Genomic DNA, 24,844 nt, shown 5'->3' with positions numbered 1-24,844 from the left:
AAAAACATATGCATGAAGCAGTAATTCCATCAGTACTTAGCAGAGAACTTCACGGAAGGAAAAGCTTCCAGGGCATGGAGGAAAGGTACACTGTGGGGTATTATGGGATGCTGTGTTTGAGAAAGACCCTGAGTTTTGTCACAATGAGATCTTCCAGTGAATTCTACCACGTTTGTTTCCATTCAAAATCTACTCTTGGGTCAAATGCAGGGTCCCAGCTAGATCTGAAGCTGAGAGCATAATAGTGGTATAGATGCCAGAGTTAGGAATTTTCCTTCTAACATCTTCGTATAAATAGAGATGTAGAAACATGTGGCAGAAGTGTGTCCAAGGCTGTGTCTTGGGAGAAGTGGCTTGTTGTGGGCCAGTTGCAAGCAAGAGACTTCCCAGCACAGGCTGGCTCCTGATTTACGTCCTTGGCTGGCTCCTGACAAGCCACTGTATGGAAGGGCGTGATGATACACGGCCGGCCCCAGCTCCGCGGCTTGCGTTTTGACATCGCCTTCAGTTCTGCAGATTCACTTTGCTCCCGTCCAGAAATGACTGTTCTCCCATCACCTTTGGTATTCAGGGCTGCGTCCTGATCCCAGGACATCTGTGTTTAGGGCACAACTAGAGGGTCGTCAATTAATCTTGCGCGTGACAGTTAATTACTCCCCGAAGCCGCCGCCTCTCCTTCCCAGCTGGACGGAGAAGTGGAGAGCCCTCGCCTCAGTGCCAGCGTCTCTCTTCTTCCCGCTGGCTTCTCTTGGCAGCCATTCCTTGCCTCCTACGCAGCTCAACCAGGAGGGGACTTGAGGATTTGTGTTCAAGGAGAACTGAGAAATGATGGTTGTCTGAGAGCTTTCCCAAGATACGTAATGCTCGTGACCCTGCAGAAACCCCAGTCAGGGCACCACCGCTGAAACGGTCACTTTCCTGTTGCCCATTCTCAGCTGCAAAGCCGGTCATTGCCAAGTGTCACCCCCGTGATGGACTTGATTTTAAAATCACTGTCTGTGCTCACCATCCTCTGCCATCTCTCTTCCTGCCCAAGATTGTGTCCACATGAGTTATTACTCCGTTTTCCAGTTCCTGGAAGTGTGGATTGTTTGAGAAACAGGTTTCCCGTAGGATCCTGGGCCCCAAGTCTGGTGATAATGATGATAACCCTTTTGTATTTAGGGAAAATGAGAGTCCCTGCATTCAAATGATACTCGGGATGCCTCACTGACTCTAGTAAGTTCATGTTTGTGTTTCTGAACTGATTGAAGTTGTAAATTTCCTTACAGTCTCTTTTCTATCTCCAAATGTTGCTCCTCCTGCAGTGGGTAAAAATATGGATCTGTTTGTTAGGAAGTCTACGTGGGTGAGATTGATGGACTGTCTATGGTTGGTGCTTGATAAATACGTGTTGATTCAATTGAGGGTTGTCTGATCCCAACATCATGTACCGTTTACGAAGGAAACAGTAGTTAAGCAAGATTTTTTAAATGTGATTTAATGAGGAAAAAATATTCTTGCAGGACAAGTGATCTGGGAACGACACAGCTGACAGATTCACTGTACTGTCTCAAGCTTTGCAGTGGTCCTCAGCGTCATGGGAGGAGGGTTACTGGGAGAAAAAGTGTTTGCATAGAACAGGTGATTACCCTGTCTTGCTAAACTCACTGTTTATCTTTTTGCAAATGGGTGTACAAAGAGTGATTTTTTTAAAAAAGATTATTTATTTGAAAGGCAGAGTTACAGAGAGACAGAGGCAGAGAGACAAACAGACAGGGAGGGAGAGGTCTTCCATCCACTGGTTCACTCCCCAGATGGCCACAATGGCTGGAGCTGCGCCGATCCAAAGCCAGGAGCCAGGAGCTTCTCCTGGACCTCCCACATGGGTGCAAGAGCAAAAGGATTTGGGCCGTCTTATGCTTTCCTCGGCCATAGCAGAGAGCGGGATTGGAAGTGGAGCAGCTATGACTCGAACTGGCACCTGTATTGGATGCTGGCACTGCAGGCGGCAGCTTTACCTGCTATGCCACAGTGTCAGCCCCAAGTCATTGATTTTATATGGTTTTCCCAGGGTGCCACAGACCTGTTTCAAATTCACAGTCATGCTCTGGCCATTATTCTACTGTTCCACCCAAAAAACAGAAAATGTTCTGGGCTGTCCGTGGGGGAGACAGTCCATCCCATCCAGTTCTTGAGTCTCCTTGGCATGGCCTCAGAGTTGATCCACTGCTGTTTGAAATATAAATATTCTTGCAGAAATAGCAAATAATTAGGCTCTATTCTTTCCTGAAGACAGCAGAAACAGGGATGGTGTTTGGCCAGAGTTCAGCCACGCACGTATTTTGTCCCTGGCTTACCTCCTGGAGGGGCAGGAAAAGGGGAAAATACTTTCCCAGTGGGCTCCCAAGAACTGTGAGAAGATAAACGCCTTATTCTGACTAGTTTTTCCCTTCTCGATGAGAAGCTGCCGTGGACCGTCTGCAGGTGTAAAGTGGAAAACTTGATTTGCCAACCCAGCCAGATCTCCCTGTAGTTCAAGATGAGAGGGAGCTGGCTGTGTAATTGGTCTCCTAAATGGGATTGATAATACCTGCCCTGCCTACCGCGCCAGGCTGAGTGAAGATCAGATGAAAATGTATGTGGGAGTGCTTTGAGCACCAGAAGGGTCAAGTGGAAGTTGCCGTGCCATCGTCATCGAGGTTCTGGCTACCTTTCTCTGGAAGAAGAAACTCTGTGCACTGGAGCACCGTCGAGCCTTCAGGACCGTGTCCCCTACCTCGGAGACGGGGAAAATCCTGCAGCCATGGCCAATCACCACTCCCTCCTATTCGGTGCAACTGAATGTGCACGTTCTTGTCCAATCCCTGCTGAGGTTTGCGATTTCCATTTTAGAAGATGAAAGGTTGGGAAGATGGAAGGAATCCCAAACCCAGGTGACTGGCATGCATGTGCCAGAGCTGAGGACCTGGCTGGCCCCTGCTGCTGTGATGGGAGACCTGGCCCTGTGGGAAGGCAGGTGGCCACCGGCCTTGCTTGCTGGCGTGCTTCCTCAACGGGAGGGTGTGCTTCCACCCTTCACTGGCTAAGGCGCTTTGTTCCACGCCCACAGACCACACCTCGGTGATTTGCTTCATTTGTTGGGTACTTAGGGCTCGCTTAAGGCGTTCAGTTGCAACGTGGAGAAAGGAGAAATTTCTTTTTTCAGTAAGAGGCTTCCCAAGTTCAGGGGGTACGTGATCTGGAAAGTGAGGTTGACCCAGGTTTTGGTTTTTAAAATAGATGTATTTGAAAGCCAGAGTTACAGAGAGGAAAAGAGAGATAGAGGGAGAGAGAGAGAGGCTATGAATCTTTGTTCAGTCTCCAAATGGCCACAATGGCCAGTGCTGGGCCAGATCAAAGCCAGGAGCCAGGAACTGCATCCTGGTATTCCACATGAGTGGTAGGGATCTAAGCACTTGGACCAACAGCTGCTGCTTTCCCAGGCACGTTAGCAGGGAGCTAGATCAGAAGCAGAGCAGCCAGGACTCCAGCCAGCATTCATCATGGAGCAGCCAGGACACAAACAGTGTCTATGTGGGATGCCGGCATTACAGGTGATGGCTTTACCTGCTATACCACAACACTGGCCCCTGACCCAAGGGTTTAGATGTGACTGTGATTATAAAATGTTACTGTAAATGATTATATAAGATGCTGCTGTTAATTATAAAATGGTGGCCTTGGATAATGGGTTGTTGATTGAACTGTGGAATCCTTGGAACAAACTCACACCCACCTTCCTCAGAAGGTTGTTGTGAGATTGTTATTTAAGAAATACTTCGTAGACCATGAAGTCCTAATTTAAAGGAGAATGGTTCATTATATCATGCATTTGACTGGATGCACAATCTGTGTCTGGGGTAAAAAGAAAATCTAAAATGAGATGATTTAAGCTAATGGTTGAATCCATAGGGCTGTTTGGTTCTAAGCAAGGAACACTGTAGGTAACTTGAGAAACAAGGAATTTACTAGAATGATGGATGGCCCCATTGGATTGAAGGAAAGAGTACCAGGCTTGAAAGAGCAGGAACTGGGCAGCTCTGGATGGCCTGAGTGGAGGGACCTGTGCTAAGTTCTGCCCTAATCCCATCTGAATGAATGAGCTCCCTTGATTTTCAGCCTCTGAAGGCCTGGCTTGGTTTGGGGGAGACCCTGGCATCGGGACAGTGGTCTCGCCTGACTGGACGCAGTGGGACAGCGGCAGTTCCCCCAAAAGAAATCTGAATATTGTGATTGATAGACAGGAGGGTAAACCTTGCTTGGAAAAAAAAAATTGTTCATAAGGTGACTGGATACCCAGTGCTGGAAAAAAATATAGGAAGAATAGTGCAAAGCTGCTAGAGGGATGCAGATTGGCATACATTTTCCGAAGGGTGATTTGTCGGTCGGCATCATCGTAGCCTTTCTGCAATGTTGATAGCCTTTCATCAAGGCTTTCCACTTTCAGGAGTGGAGAGTGGAGACAGCTAGGCAGGTGGAACAGGAATATCAGGTGTCCCAAAAGGTGCTTTCTTGTAACTGTGGATGAATGGGGCCAGGGAAATGTCTAACTACAGTGGGTATCGGTTACACTGTAGAGAACAGAAATTGTGATGAGGAGCTTAAAAGACTGTGTTACTGTTACTCATTGGCCAAGGGAAAGTTGTTTTTGTTTTAAAGAATGGATATGTTACCTGTAAACTCAGGACATCCTTCCATTCTGCTGCGAGTTGTGCCCCTCCTCCTTAATCATGATTGAAGGCTTCCTCCCCTCCCATGTGTCTCTTCCTCCACTTCCCTCCCTCCCTCCCTCCTCCCCTCCCCCCTCCCCTCCTTCCCTCCCTCCTTCCCTTCTTCCCCACTCCTCCCTCCCTCCCTCCCTCCCTCCTTCTCCCTCCTTTCCCTCCTTGCCTGCCTGCCTTCTCCTGCTTCTTTAAAACACCATCAGTGTTAATTTAAAGCCACCTTGTGTTTCTACTAAAGTCCTTGTGGGCTAGCTTGGGAATTCTCCAGCTGATTACAGCCTTGCTGGGAAAACCAAGATACAACAAACAGATACTCCCTCCCCACAAATGAAGAGTGCTGTAGTTTCTAGGGCCTGAACTAAGATATGTTACCAAAAAGTGATTGCAGTCTCCCATAAAATGATGACTCTGAAAGCTGAAGAATGAGGAACCCTCACATCTTAGAGAGTTTAGCATTGAGACTAGCAGATGAAGTAATCATCACTGGTCCATTTATTTATTTTTAATTAATTGGTTGTTTTTTAGTCCATTTTATTTCTGCACCTGGTTCTTGCTGAATGAAATGTTAATGGAAGAGGAGTAAGACTTTCGCAGGGCCCCGGACACCTAAGCCCAGCAATGAAAAGTTCAACTCTCATTTTTTCTTACCAAGGTTATCGACCAGCTTTTGCTAACCAAATATTTGTTTTCTAATGAAAGTGTAAGGAGGTTTGGCAGAATAAAAATGTCCGTGCATCTAGAAAAGCTGGCATCTGTTTTCTTTTGAATCAATTTCCAAAGATTATGCAGTGCATCTTAATGGAGCTCTGGGGACCCACAATGTGTTGTCTGAAAAATGAGGAAGGGAGTTTGTATGTCTCCCAAGTCGATAAGCCTTTGCCCTACCCCCAAAGAGGGGATCATAAAGCAAAATGCTATTAATCCCAAAGCAACGGGGGGGATGCCATAATTCCAGAGATATTTCTGAAGATATTGATGACTAACCACCTTCCCATCTTGGAATCATTTTGACCCAAGCAGATCATTCATCAGCACATGCATAATTCTGTCATATTCAGAGGATTAAAAAAAAGAGAAATTTATGAAGACATCAACTTCAGTCAATGAAGCCAGACAGTTAAGACTGCAGATTATGCCTGAGCTTGGCAGACGGAGAGTGATTCTGGGTGGAGCTGTTTCTATGAATTTAGTTGATGGCAAGAGGGGAGGGTGTCTTATACAGTTAAATATTAAGTATTCCGGAGCCACAGCTTGGGTTGGGATTAAATAACTAGGTTAATACTAATGACCAGGTTAATAGGTAACTGAGGTTGACTATCGCGACCACCTCTGAAGTACTTCAGCAAAGGTGAACCATACACAGGGGCTTGTTGAAAAAGGAGGTGAGGTTGTGTCTTCTCCCTCTGCACTTGGAACCTAATTTATGCTCTTGCCTCCACCTGCCAGCTCTATCTGATCTTCACATTCTGCTCCGTCTCTGGCCCTGCTTGCTTTCCCTGTCTCCCTTGAACCCACCCCCTGACCTCCTGACTTTGGGTGTTGATCTCCTGATTCTTCATACCAGTGAGGAGTCCTGGAAGCCCGTGTACATCCTCAGTGAAGACATTGCTCCTCCATAGGATGCATTGTTCTTTTTTTTTTTTTTTTGACAGGCAGAGTTAGAGAGACAGAGAGAAAGGTCTTCCTTTTTCCGTTGCTTCACCCCCAGCGCGCTGTGCCTATCCGAAGCCAGGAGCCATTGCTTCTTTCTGGTCTCCCATGCGGGTGCAGGGACCCAAGCACCTGGGCCATCCTCCACTGCCTTCCCGGGCCACATCAGAGAGCTAGACTGGAAGAGGAGCAACTGGGACAGAATCCAGCACCCCGACCGGGACTAGAACCCAGGGTGCCGGCGCCGCAGGTGGAGGATTAGCCTAGTGAGCCGCGGTGCTGGCCCAGGATGCATTGTTCTTTAAAGTTAGCCTTGTTTTGTTTTGATGGTCCAGTGCCTGTTTACATCAGCTAGAATGAGAGCACCATGGGATGAGCACCCTTGTCTTTTTCATTCATCTCGGTCTCCCTAGCGTGGAGGGGAGTGTCAGATAAAGCACGCTTCTATAGCCCAGAGGTCAGGATGCCAGCGGGCCGTGTTCCCTCTGAGGGTTCCAAGGAAGACTCCTTCATCCCGTCTCCCATGCTTCTGGTGTTTATTGGCAATCCTGACGTTCCTTGGCATGCACCTGCCCAACCCCAGGCTCTGCCTCCATCGTCACATGGCTGCTTCTCTGTGTGTTTTGGTGTCTGCAGATCTCTCTTTCTAAGGACACCAACTGTTGGGTTTAGGGCCCACCCTGATACAGTATGGCCCCAGCTTACCTAGTGACATCTGTGGGTATCCTGGTTCCTAATAAAGTCAGAGCTGAGATTCCAGGCAAACAGAAACTCTCAGGACCCTGTGCAGGGACCTCTGTGTTGGTGAAAAGGGGCCAGGGCTTTGCTGATCCTCCCACCTCCCAAGAACAGTTCTGTTTAAAGGAATGTGTGGGGTAATTGGATGCTTTCTTTTATTAGAAGAAAACAAAAAGAATAGGAGTGGCAAGTTGCTCAAGAAACTACCGAGAGTCCTTCCTTAGAGCTCAGGGAATTGTTGATGACTTGAGCCGCGGCATCTGAGTCTGCTCGTGTGACAGGGGAGCTGAGCGGCGCTGAGCTGGGCCATGAAGAACGGGCAGCCCCGTGGAGACCTTGTGGAGGAGTGAGGTTCAGAGATGCTGGGAAAGTCGCTTAGAGATGTTGTGCTCAGATGCAGAAGGGAGGGGCGGGAACGTTTGTTCTGCTCTAACAATGCCACAGACCCTGTGATCCAGCAGGGGCAGACATTGTTTGTAGTTCCGGAGCAGGGCAGGCCCAAGGTCAGGGTGGGTTCAGTGTCTGCTGAGGGCCTGGCTTCTTCTTTGGAGAAGAATGGCCTGTTGCTGCTTCCCTCGAAGGGGGAGGCTGTGTGCTCCCAAGGCAGAGGGAGTGGGAAGCCAAAACGAGGTACTAGTTAGTGCCCTCCGCCCTTTACAAACCGTCACCTGCCTCAGTGGGGCGGGCTCTGCCTTCGTGATCAACCATCTCCCGGAGATCCGCTTCTTAACACTGCTGGTGTCGGGGATTAAGTTTGCACATGTGTTTGGGAAGAGACACAAGCAGTCCCTGGGGCCGCATGTATGTGAAACACCTGTGTCAGCCAGGAAGCTAGAAAGAGCCCATGGCATTATTGATGCTTGAGTGCTGGGGCTGAAGGTCAAGTCAAGATGACTCAAGACCTCTGGCTTTGAGTTTGGGAACTAATGGGATTAAGCCGTCGGAAGTGCCGTGCTCCTCGTAAGGGTGACCACAGGCACATCCCTTGGGTGGGCAGTAGAGAAAGAGGATAGGATGAGGCATGCAGTGTTTGCGTTGAATGTAGTATAAAGTAAACCTCCAGCTAGCCTTACCCATTCTGTATTTCAGAGCCATTCAAAGCTCATCCTGCTCTTGCTGGTTAACTCTTTGCTGTTTCTTGTTCGATTACAGTTCCAGAATCCTTTGCTTGGAAATACAGAGTGTAGCTGCTTTTGGTTGCCCTTGGTTGATCACAGCAGGTCAGGTGACTCCTAAGAAAGAGTGGCCAGAAGCTCCTCACACAACTCAAACTCGTGTCATCAGGTTTTAGTGCAGAAGCTAATTGTACACTGATGCATGACTGAATTGTCATGTTTTTTTAAAAAGCTTATTTTATTTATTTGAAAAGCAGCGTTAAACACAAAGACACAGAGTTCTTCCATCTGCTGATTTATTCCCCAAGTGGCCGCAATGGCCAGAGCTGGGTCAGACCGAAGCCAGGAGCCAGGAGGTTCTTCCGAGTTTTCCACGTAGGTGCGGGGATCCAAGCACCCGGGTCATCTGCTGCTGCTTTTCTCAGGTGCATTAGCAGGGAGCTGGATTGGAAGTGGAGCAGCCAGGACGTGCACCCCCGCCCATATGGGATACCAGTGTTGCAGGCAGCAGCTTTACCCACTATACCACAACGCTGGCCCCTAATTATGTTTAAAATGAAGGGCTCGATTGAGTGCTGGGTTTTGATGCAGCTGTTATGGATTGGGAAAGTGCAGCCATTTGTCTTGTGCCACATGGGAGGGTCATTAACACCACTCATGCCCACCAACGCCTTCTTGAAAAGCTCTGAGTTGTTTGTCAGAACTCTGTTGCCAGCTAAAGGATTCTACCAGTATGTGCACCAAACGGCCTTGCTTTGGAATGTGGTCGTATTTGCTGTAGTCATCCTTGTTGTGCTAGGCATATGGCTAGCTGCTTTACACATAGAATCTCACTTCATGTTTGCAAGAAACACACTATGGGGTAGGTGTTATTACTGTCCCCACTGCATGAAAAAGCCATAAATCAAGATAGGAAACAAGGTTACAGGCCGATCCATTGACAGAAGAGAGCTTGAATTCCGGGAATGTAACTCAGAACTGTGGTCAGATGTTATTATAAACTGCATCTCAAAGGAATTTGACTAATATCTTCATTAGTCTTTTGCTACTGGTGGCCTTTCTTTCCAAATTAATGTGCCTGTTATTGAACATGTTGAAATCTTTTTAAAGATTAGAAATAGAAGAAGGTTTATAGAGGAAAAAATAAGTATCCTTTCTACCCTTGCTATCTGGTCTCCTCATTTCATATCCCAGCACCAACTGTTACTTGCCAGTTGCTTTTCTGTGTTGTCTGACGTGTTTTCCAGAAAGAGTGTATCTCACATATGAACTAAGCTATATGTATATATACCCTCCCCTTTTCTATCCCAAAGCACTAATCCTATCCACACTATTCTGTAATTTCCCCCTACTTAGTATGTTTTTGGTTGTTTTTCATCTGTGTTTTCTGCCTTTGGAATGTATGGATTTGTATTCAAGTTGAATGTTGTGTGATTTTTATGGATTCTGGTTGGCACATTTCTGCCTGTCTGTTACCTCATTTAGGACTACCTGAAATGCCTTTTTTATTATTTAATACCCTCTAAACTTAATGATATGCACCTGCAATGATGTGGAAACTCCTTCTATTAAAAATGGGTCTTGATTGTGTCAAAAGCCACCTGGTTATGGATCCTGGAGAACCAGTGCCTTAATTTCCAAAGTTGGAGTGCAGAGTGACCCTCGGTCTGGAGTTCTCTTTCTTAGCTTTCAGGAGAGAGGAAGTTGGTGTTCACAGCCAGTGCCTCAGCAGGGCAGGGGTGTGCGTCTCTGGTTCCCTCCCATGCCTCCTAGGCACAGTGCCACACAATGTCCCTCTCTGTCATTGATGATGTCATACTTGATCCACTGCCATCTCTCTCTGCCCCTTTGCCATTCTGCAGCTGGACTCCTGTTTCCTCTTGCCATTTCGTGTTCTGTGTACCCTGTCTACATGTATCTCTCTATTTTCAGTTTGTTTTCCACCTTACGTGCCTCTCACCTCCAGAGACCACGTGAATCCTCATTCCGGTGATTCACCCAATGGGAACGCTTCCCTTTGTCTCACCCAGAAAGTAGCATTGCAGTGTCCCTGAACCTTGTCTGGACCTTGTCACCTTCAGCCCCTGACCCTCGACATGTGTCCTGCACGTAGTTGCCCACAGAAACACCCAAGATGTGTGTGGCACGTCCTTTAGCTGTCAGGGACGACTAGACTTCTAATTTCCAATCTCAGGACGCCTCACTCATTAGAAAACTGACAAGCTGCCTAACTGTTTGAACAGTCTCCAACACATTATAAATGTTTGGATAAAACCACCATCAATGCACAGTCATTGTAGAGCCAATAAAAAATGACCTTGTGTCCCGCCTCTCGATGTGCACGTTTGCTGCATCGTCATCTCCAAAGGCAACGAGAGAAAACGGTGAACAGCTGGGAAAGGGAGGTGTCCTTCACACTTCCTATATTTGGAACGGGTAGAAATTGGAGCTGGTAGAAATAGCCATTTGTGATTCTGTGTCAGTTTAATGGGATGGATATGATTTCAAAACTGTGTCTTGGTTGTGAGTCCCTGGAGGGCAGTGGCTTATTCATCTTGATGTCACCTGTGCAGGGCAGTTTGAAAGCCACAGCATTGTTTGAGAGTGGATACTTCGGGGTGCAGGGGAGCTGTCTTGCACACTGTATGGTGCTCACCTGTATCCTTGACATCAACTATGACAGGACAGTAGTACCACACCCCACCACCTGCCCAGGTTGTACCAAGAAAAAAATGTGTCGAGGCATTGCCAAACATGCCCTGGTGGGAAAAATTGCTTCTAGGTGAAATACAGTGTGGTACAGGCCATATGAGTGCCTACGGAATAAGCATGTACAAATGACCAATGTTTGAACATTATCAGTTTGATTGATTGATTGATTGACGTGAAAGGCAAAGTGATAGAAAGTGATAGATCTTCATCTGCTGGTCGTTCTCCAAATGGTACAGTGGCCAGAGCTGGGGCAGCCTGAAGCTGGGAGCCAGGAGCTCCATCTGGGTCTCCTGTGTGGGTGGGAGGGGCCCAAGCATTTGGGCCATCTCCTACCTCTTTCTCCTGTGTTTTACCAGGGAGTTGGATAAGAAGCAGAAAATTGCTGGGCCTCCAGCTGGTATTCCAATATGGGATGCAGGCATTGCAAACAATATCTTAACCCACTGTACCACAGCTCCACCCCTATCAGTTAAGTTTCTTTCTCTGCACATGAAGAGCAGTTAATTTTTGAAGGCAGGTGTTAGAGATGCATGGTCTATTCAGCCCCTGGGGAATGGGAAATGTTTGTTGGAAACCACCCCTAAACTCCAGCCCCCACCTTCTTACTTTAAAATATATTGTGAAGGTGTGCTTCCACCTGTTACCTATGTAAGTTTGCATTGTCAAAGACATATTTAAGTGGAAAAGTTTACTTTGATTACAAACTCTTATCCAAACGAAAGTATGTTCCAAGGATTGCAAACTCCACTATGCATTAAAAATAACCTTGCATAAAATCCCGAGTCAGCATGCTGTTGTATGAGATGAGATCAGCATGTGTTGGAATGACAGCCACTGATGGATTATTGTCCAGTGATTGCCTGGACTCCGTCACGTGTAGGGCACCACGTTTACAGCTGTAAGAACACGCCATTGCACTAACACTTGGGAATCTGGGTGGCATGTCTTAGGTTCCTTTATGTCACATTTTTACTGAGCCCTGTCACTGGTTTACTGATCGTCCTCGGCTCAGTGGGACATAAACCATAGCGTTTTCCTTTCCTTGACTCACTGTTCCTGACAGCGAAGGCTTGCACAGTTTCCCCATCTCTTAATTACATCTTGAACTGATTATTCTACTTATTAGTCATTTAGGGTTATGAGCGTAGAGTCACAACAGATGCTTATGTCTGAGCTATTTTCTCATGCAAAGGATTTCTCTTAAAATGCATTGACGACATCTTCTCTTCCCGTATGAACAAGTAAGCTCCAGTTCCGAAAGAGAAGAGGGAGCACCCTATGAGGGATCTTAAATAAAAGTTGATGGGGAATGTATGTTATGAACCAAACACACACACACACATGTTGTTCTGCTCTGAAAGAAACTCATCATTCAATTAACTATGAAACATTTGAGGTGCCCTGTATATTTTTCATTCCTTCTTTTGTCTTGGAATGAAAAGGGAAGACTTTGCCATGGAGGTCCCTTGCTTCTAAGCTCTAGGAAGAGAGACAGGAAAGGAGAGACACAGTCATGGCTGTAAAATCCAATGTGCTGGGCCGGCGCCGTGGCTCACTAGGCTAATCCTCCACCTTGCGGCGCCGGCACACCGGGTTCTAGTCCCGGTCGGGGCGCCGGATTCTGTCCCGGTTGCCCCTCTTCCAGGCCAGCTCTCTGCTGTGGCCCGGGAGTGCAGTGGAGGATGGCCCAAGTGCTTGGGCCCTGCACCCCATGGGAGACCAGGAAAAGCACCTGGCTCCTGGCTCCTGCCATCGGATCAGCGCAGTGCGCCGGCCGCAGCATGCTGGCCGCGGTGGCCGTTGGAGGGTGAACCAACGGCAAAAGGAAGACCTTTCTCTCTGTCTCTCTCTCTCCCTGTCCACTCTTCCTGTCAAAAAAAAAAAAAAAAATCCAACGTGCTGTTGTATTCCTGAATTCTTCTGTTGCTGCCTGCCTGGCTGCTGCGTGGTAAATATTCAAATTCCGACTCTGTCCTAATGCTCCTAAGATTCTGGAGGTGGAAAATGTAATCGCGGGAAAGCCTCAGTCTACGCCCTTCCTTGGGTCCGTTCCTCAAGTTCCCTCACCTTGCAGGTGACCTTCTTGGAGTGCACTGGAAGTTGGCTCGCGCTCTGCTGTTTGTGCTGCAGCTACACGAGCAGCATTGAACTTGTTCCTGCCAGCCGTGCCAAAAGTGGAGTGGGGGTGTGCTGCCTCTCTTTTCCATACTCCCACCCAGCCTTTCTCCCAGTCTATTTTTCTCCAGTTCTTAGGGATGTCTCTCGGATACCCATCAAGTTGGCTGCAGAAGCAGACATCCAACTGTGGCATGGAGTTTAAGTTTCCCCCTCTTGCAGGCGCTTCTGCAGATGAAGTGCTTTTCTTAGCATGGACAAATGGCTTCGAGGATGAGCTCAGAAGCAGGTGCCTCGGCTCGCAGGCAGAGGATAAGTGTTGCTAAACCCTCTTACTTATTCCTGGATTTCTCCTGAGATCTATCTCTGTCCTGATTTTAATTATATTTAACATAATCTGGCGTGAAACTGAGAACAAGGTAAAAAAAATTATTTTCCATAGTTTTAAATTTTGATAGCACTTCCTTTTGTTGTATCAGAATAACTTCTTTAGTGTTTCATTGAGAGTGTCCCTCAGTGTCCATGTCTCAGGGTAATGAATGACCCTCTCTGTGAGCATCTGTGGTCTAATAGGCCTTTCTAGGAAGTAGAGATAGTCTCTCATGCACCCAGATAGGGCTTCATAATGGAGATTTATAACATCAAAAGGGATTACACGAGAACAAAGTAATTATCCTTCATGTATGAATATCAACCCAATTTACAAAGGAGTGAAATTAAACATTGCCATTAATTACAGGGGCAGTCTTCACTTTGTGGGCCAATTAGGGTTTATTGGTTGCAAGCAACAGAAACCAATTTCCTCCCCCTTCAGTTAGTAACAAGCGACTTCTTAGCGGTTATTTGGAAGTATACAGAGTCCAGATTGATGAACGGCAGTTTGGCAGGCATGGAGCAACCCTGAGGTCTCCCCCACGGGAGGAAGCGAGTTCTAGCTTTGCCTCTGTCTTCCCCAGGGGGAAGATCCCAGGAGAACATATCCCATTGGTCAAGCTCAGGCCCAGGGGCCTCTGCTTGAATCCATCCCGAGAGGAGAGCAGGCGTCTGGTGGAGGTGCCTTTAGGAAGCTCTTAATCTTCTGCCGTGGGAACTCAGGGTGCACCCATTCTGGTTTCACAAAGAGTGAGTGAAAAGGGAGAACTGCACCCCCTGGGTCCTCTCAGGCAAAGGAGGCAGCTGCAGAGCAGCCTGGGGGGGTCATCCACCCCCTTTCACTCTGCAGGTTGATCTCTGCCTCTTGCGTGAAGGGTCTTGGGGCTGCCTCTGGCTCCTGGAAAGGTGCATCTCCTCCTTTCCTGGATGTGTCGAAGGCCCTACAGTTGTCTTCTATGTTAAGGTAGTATTTATTTTAAAAATATGTGTATCTATTTGAAAGGCAGAGAGAGAGAGCGAGCGAGCTTCCATTCACTGGCCCACTCCCTAAATGTCTGCAACAGCTGGGTCTAGGCCAAGTCAAAGCCAGCAGTCTGGAACTCATTCCAGTATCCCCTAAGGGTGGCAGGGGCCCAAGTACTTGGGCAATTGCCTGCCTCTTCCCAGGGTGCACAGTGGCAGGAAGCTGGATCTGGAAGCAGAGCGAGGACTGAAACCCATGCAGTGTGATACGGGGTGTGGGCATCCCAAGCGGCGTCTTCACTGCTGTGCCAGGAACTCTCTCTCTCCTGCATTTTCACTGAACCCTCGCACGCGAGATGAGCTGTGGAGTTTCCCGCTTGTGCCGGTTTGGTGCTCAGTAACTTGAAGATTTTGGAGCGTTTTGTATTTTGCTTTAGGGATGCTTCACTTGAATGAATAGTGGAGAGTGTTCTCGTGGTCAAACTGGCCACACTGCCTTCCATCTACAAAACAGATCTGTTCCTGTGGTGGGAGGTCTAAGCCCCTGCAAATGGAGAAGGATTTGAATGATGGACATTCAGAGGCAGCCCATGTGTGCCCCGTGAAGAGGAGATGAGGGGTGTACTCTGGTTGGATTATGACTTTGGGTTGGAAAGGCAAACGGGTCCTGGTTGGTCAGGGCCTTTTTCTTTTTTAACTTATATTTAGTAAATATAAATTTCCAAAGTACAGTTTATGGATTACAATGGCTCCCCCCCCATAACTTCCCTCCCACTCGCACCCCTCCCATCTCCCGCTCCCTCTCCCATTCCATTCACATCAAGATTCATTTTCAATTATCTTTATATACAGAAGATCGGTTTAGTATATATTAAGTAAAGATTTCATCAGTTTTCACCCACACAGAAACACAAAGTGTAAAATACTGTTTGAGTACTAGTTACAGAATTACTTCACATTGGACAACACATTAAGGACAGATCCCACATGAGAAGTAAGTACGCAGTGACTCCTGTTGTTGACTTAACAAATTGACACTCTTGTTTATGGCATCAGTAATCTCCGTGGGCTCTACTCATGAGTTGCCAAGGCTATGGAAGCCTTTTGAGTTTGCCAACTTCGATCTTATTCCAACAGGGTCACAAAGTGGAAGGTCTCTCCTCCCTTCAGAGGAAGGTACCTCCTTCTTTGATAGGGCCTTTTCTTGTCTGAGCGTCAGCAGTTTCAAATCGTGGAAACGCCCTCCGTCCGTCCCAGGACAAGAAGAAGGTTGGTCACTTTCTTTCCATTCAGAGCTTGTCTGAACCTAATTTTAAGATGGAAATTGAGGGACCACACTGAAAAAAAGTCAAAGAGGTCAGTCTTGAAGTTCTGCGCATGTACTGTTAGTGTAGGGCAATTGTCTAGATGGAGTTCACTGGACATCTCCTGGCTCCTTTCCCCCGGGTCAGAGCTCTGTGCTTACCTGCTCCTGCACTGTTGTCTGTCTCTCCTCTCACCTCATCCAACGTGGTTGTGTTTTTGTTTTCACTGTGTGTCAGCTCTGTGAAGATTCTTACCATGTCAAGTATGTCTGCCTACCTGTCTTCCACTCATGCACAGTGCCTGGTGTTTCATGGATTTAGTCAGTGATTGAATGAATGATGCAATCAATCAGTTGCTTCCGGATTTCTTTTTATTTTTATTTTTTTGACAGGCAGAGTGGACAGTGAGAGAGAGAGAGACAGAGAGTTAGGTCTTCCTTTATCATTGGTTCACCCTCCAATGGCCGCTGCAGCCGGCGTGCTGTGGCCGGTGCACTGCGCTGATCCAAAGCCAGGAGCCAGGTGCTTCTCCTGGTCTCCCATGGGGTGCAGGGCCCAAGCACTTGGGCCATCCTCCACTGCACTCCCTGGCCACAGCAGAAAGCTGGCCTGGAAGAGGGGCAACCGGGACAGAATCCGGCACCCCGATCAGAACTAGACCCCGGTGTGCCGGCGCCGCAGGCAGAGGATTAGCCTAGTGAGCTGCGGCGCTGGCCTCAGGATTTCTTTAAAGACCAAGAATCTGACACAAACCTGACCTTGGATCTGAGCAAGGTTCAGAAACTAAGGTGCTTGTACCCGACTCCTCCATCTCTCTCGTGGCTGTAGCACCGAACATGAGTGTATTTAATCACTTCTTGTGTAACGCTTACATGAGGCGTAAGCACCATTTCTCCTTGTCTACTCTTGCCTGCCCTGGTTAGTGGTGTGGTGCATCTTTAGAATCCAGTTCGCTGTCTGTTTCTTCGCTTTCCCTGTGTTCTCCCTGCAGAGCTGACCCTTCCCTGAACCTTCACCCACTAAGAGACCTTGTCTGCTTCCACTCAGAAACTTCACACATGTTTATTTCCAGGGAATCCACCAAATGCAGGGGGCATAATCTGTAGTTTTGACATGGTTGGGATGGAAATCCAATTATTGTGGAAGTGACAGGGATATCGATAACCAAATACTTTTGTCAATGCCGGTACCATCTGATTTACAGGAGCACTGTGCATCTTGAGTGTAAACACAGCCGACAGTTTGAGGTGAGCCATCAGTCTACTCAGGAGTTTCAAGACTTCCCCAGCCCTAGTGAATCTTGTAGGAAGGGAAAAAAAATAGCTACCACTTAGCATTTATGTTTTTAGCAGCATGTGACTGAGTATATCCATTTGACTCTAAATGTTTTGCTCATCCTAATTTGTGTCCCCTATTGTCCTCCCCTGTTGACTTCGAGTTAATGCATAATATAAAGTGGGACACCCCTCATAAATTCTGTATCATCAGAGTAATGTGGCTTTGATGATGCACTGCATTTTAAATTAGCTCTGTCACAAAAGGACGGTGGGGGGCCCGGGAGGCCTTTTGTTTTTTACTTTGTATAAAATTTTCCTTCTGTTCTTGAAGTGTGATAGGTCTAATTATATTTAGCAGCAAGCAATGGCATTTCTGGAGCTACTGACTGGTGAGGTGTCTCAGAGCTCTAGGAGGTGCCCAGATGCTTATGGTAGGTGTCTGAGGCACAACAAGTGGAGATGGGTCCCAAGTGAAAAGGGAGTTTGCAGAGATTAAAGGGAGATCAAGGAGCGCATTAGTAAACATCAGTTGCCATGGTCAAGTTCACTTATGCATTCTTGTGACTTGTTTCACTCACGAGCATTAAATAAGAATGACAGGATGACATTGCCAGAAATCTCAGAGATTTGGAAGACAAGGGCATGGCCTATCTAAATTATTTGTGCTAAGTGAGTTTTGTTCACTCTGATACTCTGCTGATACTGGATTCTGGTCTGTCTGTAGCCAGCTGTACAGCTGTGTGTGCTGCAAGACTGTGGGTGTGGGTAGTGCTGCTCACAGCCCTGCTGTAGAAGATGAGCTCAAGTGTCCTGTCCTTCTTGCGTTCTGTACCATGACTTCTCGAGCTCTGGAGGGAATAAGATGACCGAGCAATCTTTCCAAAACTCATGCTCTGCTCAGTGGATCTGCAGTGCAGCCTGAAACTGTGCTTTGCTTTTCTTTTCAAAGATTGATTTATTTGAAAGACAAGAGTGACAGAAAGAGAAGGAGAGAGACAAAGAGATCTTAAATCCATTGTTTCACTCCCCAGATGTCTGGGCCAAACCAAAACCAGGAGCCAGGAGCTCCATCCGGGTCTCTCCCTTGGGTGGTAGGGACTCGATGTACTTGAGTCATCAAGTGCATCACCAGAAAGCTAAAAGGTGGAGCAGCTGGGACTCTAACCAGTGTTCTGCCATAGAATGCACGTGTCCCAGGCAGCAACCCAACCCACTGCACCACAGTACCTGCCCCAGATGTTGTGTTTCTGTGCATCTTCCAGGTGATGCTGATGCTGCTGGCCTTCAGGCCCACTGTGAACAGCAAGACTTAGCAGGGCACTGGCCGAGGGAAACAGGCTTGGATGTGGACGCCTCTGCACCACAGTGCATCCCAAGGAGAAATAAAGCAGCTCACAGTTTTGGATGAATGGAATCCTTATTGATACATAGTCACTAACATGAACTGAATCATGGCTTTATTACCGAATCCTCCTGACAGTATGGGTCAGCACCATTCTTATCTCCATTATACAGTTGAGGAGCAGGAAGCTTAGATACATTTATGTGATGTGGTCAAGAAAGAAAGATGAGAGCAATGGAGCTGGAATGTGAACCCAGGCAGTGATTCAGAGGTCACGCCCATATGCCGGCATCACCCATGGACGGTTGTCCTGCGCTGCACTTCATGTGTCTGGACTGCACTGTCTGAATTTTTGCCATTGTCAAGATTATAAACTCTTCCATTCGAACAGAGACACTGAGCCTGTGCACTGAGGTATCGCAGCTGACAAGAGAAGACAGTGACTTGCTTCAAAGCAGAGGCTTCCAGACTTCCAAACAGCACTCGTTCTTTTGTGCAGAAAAAGTAAAAAACATTATATCTAAATTTGTATTTATATATGAATTTAATTAAATAATTACCTGTAATAATTAGCTGGATGTAGGTAGTGAGTTGTGGAGCAAGATGAAGAAATGGATGCCCTAGGATCTGTGAGGTGTGATTGACAGATTAATTTTATCTTGGTGTATATTTGCCTTTAATTTGAACTCAGGCACAACTCATGATAAAACCATTTTAACATACTCAGTTCAGTGCTGGTCAGTACATTCACAATGTAGTGCAGCTACCACTTCCACTCAGTACACAGAAAGGTGTTTGGAGTCATTTGTCAGTAGGAAAATTCAGATCAAAGCCATGATGAGATACCACCTGATACCCACTATGATGGCGGTAATGCGGTAATGTGCAAAGTCACAAGTGTCCATCCTGTGAAGGCATTGGGACCCTCATATGTTGGTGGTGAGAAAACACAATAGTCCATTGGTTGTGGGTGGAAATCGCCACCCAGAACCCTACTGAGCTTCCTTATACAAGGGAAAAGAGCCAAGAGCAAGCAGCAACCATGTCACCAGGAACCAATCAGGGTTTCTGTAAATGAGAGATCCTGGGATAATGACCTAAGGTTGACTGAGATGCCGGGTGACTCCGTGGCACCTTAGGTAGGGCAGAGCAAGTGGAAGATGGTAGTAACCATTTTCTTTTATCCGAGTGCAATGGAAAGATAGTTTTATGTAGGGAAGGAATATGAGATGATTGTGTTAAATAGACATCTCTGGCACCTACATAGGGGTTGGTTTGGGGTGGGTCTGGGATGGGAGAAGTAAGAACACCAAGGTGTAGGCTAATGGGGTAGCTTGGAGGGGGACGGACGATGTAGCAGTGCTTAGGTGGTGTGCTGGGCCTCAGGTGAGAGCTTCCCTCTAAACTTCATGTGACAGATGAGCTAGGAATGCTTAAAATAACCTCCGTTCTCCAGCTCGAGCGTCCGAACAGGTGAACCCAGGGAGAAGCTTGCCTGGGGAGGTGCAGCTCACGTTGGCACCCCCGGTTTGCCTCTGCTCGTAAGGTAACCCTGAGCGCTGCGAGCCGTGCCTGACCATAGGGAAGGTGCTCCTCTGTTTGCTCGTCCTCCTCACAGAGCACCTAGCACGGGGTGGGCCTGTGTGTGGGTTAGGACCCCCTCCCCCTCCCCCACCCTGCCTGCCCCACCCCGGGGTGAATGCAGGTGTGCTTCACCCCGCCTCCCGCTTTCCCTTGAGCCGATGTCCACTGAGCCGAGAGATGCCTGCGTGGGTAATGGTGTGATCAGCTTCGCTGCGTGGGACCACAGTCCTAGACACTGGTTCTGCCTTCTTGGGCACCAGGATCGGCGCTTTTTCTGGGGCTGTCTGCGAACCTCATTAACCTACCATTGACTTCCTCTTGGTGCCTTAATGGGGACCGCACGGTGTTGAGTCACAGTCTGCAAGGGTGTTTGTCATCACAGTGTGGCATCTCTCTGCTCCCTGGCCCCCCCGTGGTTTATGGTCCCCACCCCCCATTCTGCTCTCCTTCCTGGGGCCAGTCTATCCGCCATTGATTATGTACACGCCAATTCCAATCAATATTTTTGTTCACTTCCAATGGAAACGAGCTCAACGTTTGACAGAGGATGAAAGGTGTCCTCAGAATGCGGCGCAGGTGCACGTCACACCTTAGGTGTAACGTGTCAGGATTCTTTAGGAGTAGAAACCGTTCTCTTAGCTTCATGTTTAAAATTCCCAGGATGGTGTGTCTGCCCACAGCCTATAGCTTTTGAATTCAGGAACTCTGAGCGCTGGAATGGCTGGCCATCATGAAGGAACTTTACTGCCGGTGCCTTGAAAGGGGGGACGGGCAGAGACCCTTCACAGTGTCTTCGACTTGGTGGGAAGCACAAGCAGAGTCTGCCTGAAAAATTCTTGCTTGCTTTTCTGTGACTTCTGAATCACCTTGGGAGCCTATTTCTTCCTCGTCTGAGATGCCGCCTCCTCTCACTTTGGGATCTGCACGTTTCATACCTCACGTTGGCTCAGAGAAGACCTTGGCTGCTGTGTTTGTTCTTTGTTTTGCACTTAGATGCCCTTCTGGCCTGAATAATTTTTGCCTGGTTGGAGAGAGAGGCACCTTAGCAGGGGTGGGGACAGTCCACAGGGTTGTATGAGTCGTTCCCTAGGGATCACGAAAGCAACTTAGAGGGAGTTAGAGGATCCTTCTAAGCACTCCGTAAGATGAGCTTTCTGAAATGTCACGGCGGGCTCTGCCTTGGGAAAAGTGACAGCACCTATGCAGGAGAAAGAGGCGCAAGGAAGAAGAGTCGTCTGGGCATTTGGGTGACAACAAAGCACAGGGCACTTTGCCTTTCACCTGCAGAGGCACAACGGGGTGAGACAGTGCTAAGCACCATCTGTGATGGCTTGGCTTTGCCAGGTGTTGAGGCTTCGCTGAGTGGCTCCGTCTTGGGCCGTGTGAGCTGCTTAACATACGAGGGCGACTTGCCCAGGTCTGCCACCTCTGTGCCAGTCGAGTGCTTCACGCACGGCCATTGGTGTTGCCAAGCTTCTCATTCAGGGGGCACTGTGCCGGCTAAGGGTGGTGCCCGTTATTTGGTACTTGGTCTCCACTTTGAGAGGAGGGAGATAGTTCCGGTCCATAGCATGCATAGGCCCTAGAAATTAATCTGACAACATGGAATGGATTCAGACCAAGATGTCTAGATGGTAGCAAAATTGTTCACTGCTGTTAGGAAAGAACTATTTGCCCCTTTCCAATGCAAAAAAAACACCTGGGGACTATTTGCACCTGAGTTATTTCTGTTTCACTGTGCAGTTTAGGTAAACTGGTGTTCTGGGAAGCATTGTAGTTGAGTGATTCACAGGACATAACAGGAATTTTTATATGGAAGTTCAACTCTGATCTCATTATCATCAACTACTTAGATTGTTCTTTCTTAGCTTCCAATCCTGTTGAATCAAAATGCCATTTTCATTAACTTCCTGACTCCCTATAAGAGGTTTGATGCGTGTGAGGCTCGCACTTAGAATTTCACTTGCTGTACATCAACAGCAGAGTTAACGGGAACCCTCTAGACAAATTTCTGCGCCTTTCGGAATTCTCTGTCCTCATTGGTAAGATAGAGATGGAAACACTCATCTCTGAAAGGCGATGTGAAATACAATGGCACTGGACACGTAGAACTGGTCAGTGAAGATGCTTCGGTGCCAGTGTTGTTATTGGGCTTGATCTAACTTGGACTCTGTCACCTTTGCTTCTAGCGTTGTTTGCACATGTCTGCTTTTATGGTTATTAGTTAAGAGTTTATTTTTATAGCTGGTATGGAAAAGGATGATTGAGCATAGGATATTCAGTTTAAACTAATGAAATTTTTTATAAGCTGACCATCTGTCAGGGAGGAGACAGAAGGCATTCCAATGGACCTGAGTTGAATTAAATTAGGAGATAAAAGTAGTCATAATGGCTTTTCTCCAAGCGACACCTCAGAATCTCTCCTCCGTCTCCCAGATGGACTGCAGCTCCTTTAATCTGAGCTACCCACATCTGGACTCCTTACCCCTAACCTTCTCCCTGTTCCCCTTCGAATCCAATCTTTATGTAATGGTGAGTGCATCTTTTCAATATTCAAATAAGGTGACTTCACCTCCTCTCTTCCCTCTTCCAACCTTTATAAAAAATACAAAGATGAAATAAAAATGGATGACGTGGCTCAGTAAAGCCAGGACAGCCCAGCCTCTTACCTCTCTCTCTGTTTGCTCTTCAGAATCCTTTATTCCCAGAGCTCTAACCATCCTGGCTTGCATGCCGTTTCCCTTCTGGCCTGGCACACATGCTCTTGGCTATGCCACAAGGCACCTGTGCCTGCATCAGCCGGCTAGGTGTGCTCTTGCTTGACACCTCAGCTTGTGCTGGGCAGAGACGCCTCCCTCATCCCCGCAGTGACCACTCCCACTGAAAGCTCAGACGATCACGTTGCATTAATTGCAGATGTGGGGTGTGGTTCAGTTGATCCCCAAGAACCCCAGGGCCTGTCTTCCTGGCTCTGCTAAATGAAAGGTACTTCAAACTACAGAGAGTTTTGAATGTGTATTTTCCCAGTTGAGGCTTGCAGCATTTTTGCAAGGAAGGCAGATGAGGGACCTCCTCAAGGGTCCAGGTGAGGGATGAAAGTTCACTATGGAAGAGACTTAGAAATGAAAGAACTGAGTCTGGATTCCAAGTTCGTGATGAGAGTCCCATTTGCCTAAAGTCCAATACTGTGCATTCCAGGGCCTGTCTAGTATGGTCTAAAAAAAAATCACTAACTGTTGTTTGTCTGGGTAGGAACTTGACTGCATGCATGTCACCTGCTACACTCTGTCCTGGGCGTATTCCACGCCCCTTCTCATCATGTCTGCCCAGAGACCCTGTAAGGTTGTATGTCAGTTTCCTCGGGCTGCCATAGGGAAGCACCAAAAACTTGAGGGCTAAGAAGTATACGTATTTATCTCACTGGGATTCTGGGGCAGAAAGCCTCAAATCCAAGTGTCTGCAGGGCTTGCCCTACATGAACCTGTAGGGAGGCCCGCCCTTCCTTTCTGCCAGCTTCTGGTGGTTTGCTGGCAATCTTTGGGGTTCTTGGGCCTGGACTGTATCTCTCTTCCCTCTACCTCCATTGCAAAGCCTTCTCCCAGGGTTCCTGTCCCCACCCTGTCTTCCTTCTTTGTCTGCACATGCAAGTTTCCCCATCTTATGAGGACACTTGCCTATTAGATCAGAGCCTACTCCAGTGACTGCATCTTAACTTGATTTGTTCTGCAAAGACTCCGCACATTGTCTGCAACAGACAGTGATGTGGCTTATGATTTTCAGTTTCATGGCACTGTGAAAGTGAGGTGTGTTCAGTAGCAAGCATACTTCAAATGCTGCTTTTCTGTCTTTTCCTAGGGTACCAGTATATGTTAGTCCTGACTGTGCTGGGCAGGGATGGTGACCTGCCACTCCTGGTCACACAGTTATGAGGGCAAACAACTGGTGCCCTGCAGTGTACACTGTTACTCTCTTTATAGTGTAGATTCAGTATATTAAATGCATTTTAAATTTAGGGTTGTCCCAGGTTACAAAAGGTTTGTCATAAGTTGAGAAACATCTGTATATACAAAAAGATATTTACAGGTACCACAGATTGGGGTGTTATCTTTTTGAGGGGGTACTGTTCAACCAATAGCAAATGCATATTCTATTTTCATAAGTGAGAGCATTGGCTCCGTAATGTGTCCAAAGTTCCTTGCCTTACAGCTGACAATGCCAACATTAAATGTAGGTCATGCCTCAAAAGTCCATGTGTGGTTCATGAACCAGAAGGTTTTCCAGCTGTTAAATCAGAGCTGGGTTTCTTGACAAATGTATTCAATTAGCTTTACAAAACATCAGATCAGGGGGCTGGCACTGTGGCACACTGAACTGAGCTCTCGGCCTGCAAAGCCAGCATCCCATATCAGAGTGCTGGTTCAAGCCCCAGCTGCTCAAGTTCTGATCCAGCTCCCTGCCAATGATTCTGGGAAAGCAGTGAAAGATGGTCCAACCGCTGGAGCCCCTGCCACCCATGTGGGAGGTTAAATTGATCTCTAGGCTCCTGGCGTTGGCTTTGACCAACACTGCACCTTTAGAGAGAGAACCAGCAGATGGAACCAATCAACCAATCTCAATCTCTCTCTCTTTCTCTCTCTCTCTCTCTCTCTCTGTGTGTGTGTGTGTGTATCTGTCTCTCTCTGTGTCTCTCTATATGTATTTCTCTCTCCACTTCCCCCCACCCTGCCCAAATAAATGAATCAATCTTTTTTACAAAGTCGAATCAGGCCCATTTTCTTGGCTAGGAGAGGCAGAATTTCACAGTGCCTGAGCGTAGGTAGCTAGCTCTGCAGGCCAAAGCAGAAGCAGGTTCCTCTACTGCTCAGCACCGCTGCATTGAGAAGAAAGTGTGTAATACCTTCCAAAGGGGAAGCCATGCCGTTCTTCA

General features: G+C 47.5%; 1 protein-coding gene and 2 long non-coding RNA genes across 7 annotated transcripts in view; 2 read left to right on the top strand and 1 right to left on the bottom strand.

Annotated features, from left to right (window-relative positions):
- The window catches only part of RBFOX1 (RNA binding fox-1 homolog 1), a 1,595,659-nt gene that overhangs the window by 486,707 nt on the left and 1,084,108 nt on the right, over nt 1-24,844 (top strand). The gene's annotated exons all lie outside the window — the stretch shown is intronic.
- Nucleotides 1-24,844, bottom strand: part of LOC149120636 (uncharacterized) — a 1,089,735-nt gene that overhangs the window by 139,812 nt on the left and 925,079 nt on the right. The gene's annotated exons all lie outside the window — the stretch shown is intronic.
- LOC149120638 (uncharacterized) overlaps nt 3,020-24,844 on the top strand; it is a 39,552-nt gene continuing 17,727 nt past the window's right edge. The window contains exon 1 of the long non-coding RNA XR_016225952.1: nt 3,020-3,575. This is a non-coding gene — a long non-coding RNA (uncharacterized LOC149120638). The remainder of the gene's footprint in view (nt 3,576-24,844) is intronic.

The sequence above is a fragment of the Oryctolagus cuniculus genome, chromosome 19, assembly GCF_051225735.1.
Source record: "Oryctolagus cuniculus isolate XC-2025 breed Fujian yellow rabbit chromosome 19, ASM5122573v1, whole genome shotgun sequence".
In the NCBI taxonomy this organism is placed as follows: Eukaryota; Metazoa; Chordata; class Mammalia; order Lagomorpha; family Leporidae; genus Oryctolagus; species Oryctolagus cuniculus.
The sequence above is the reverse complement of the archived record's forward strand: the minus strand, read 5'-3'. Positions and strand labels throughout refer to the sequence as shown.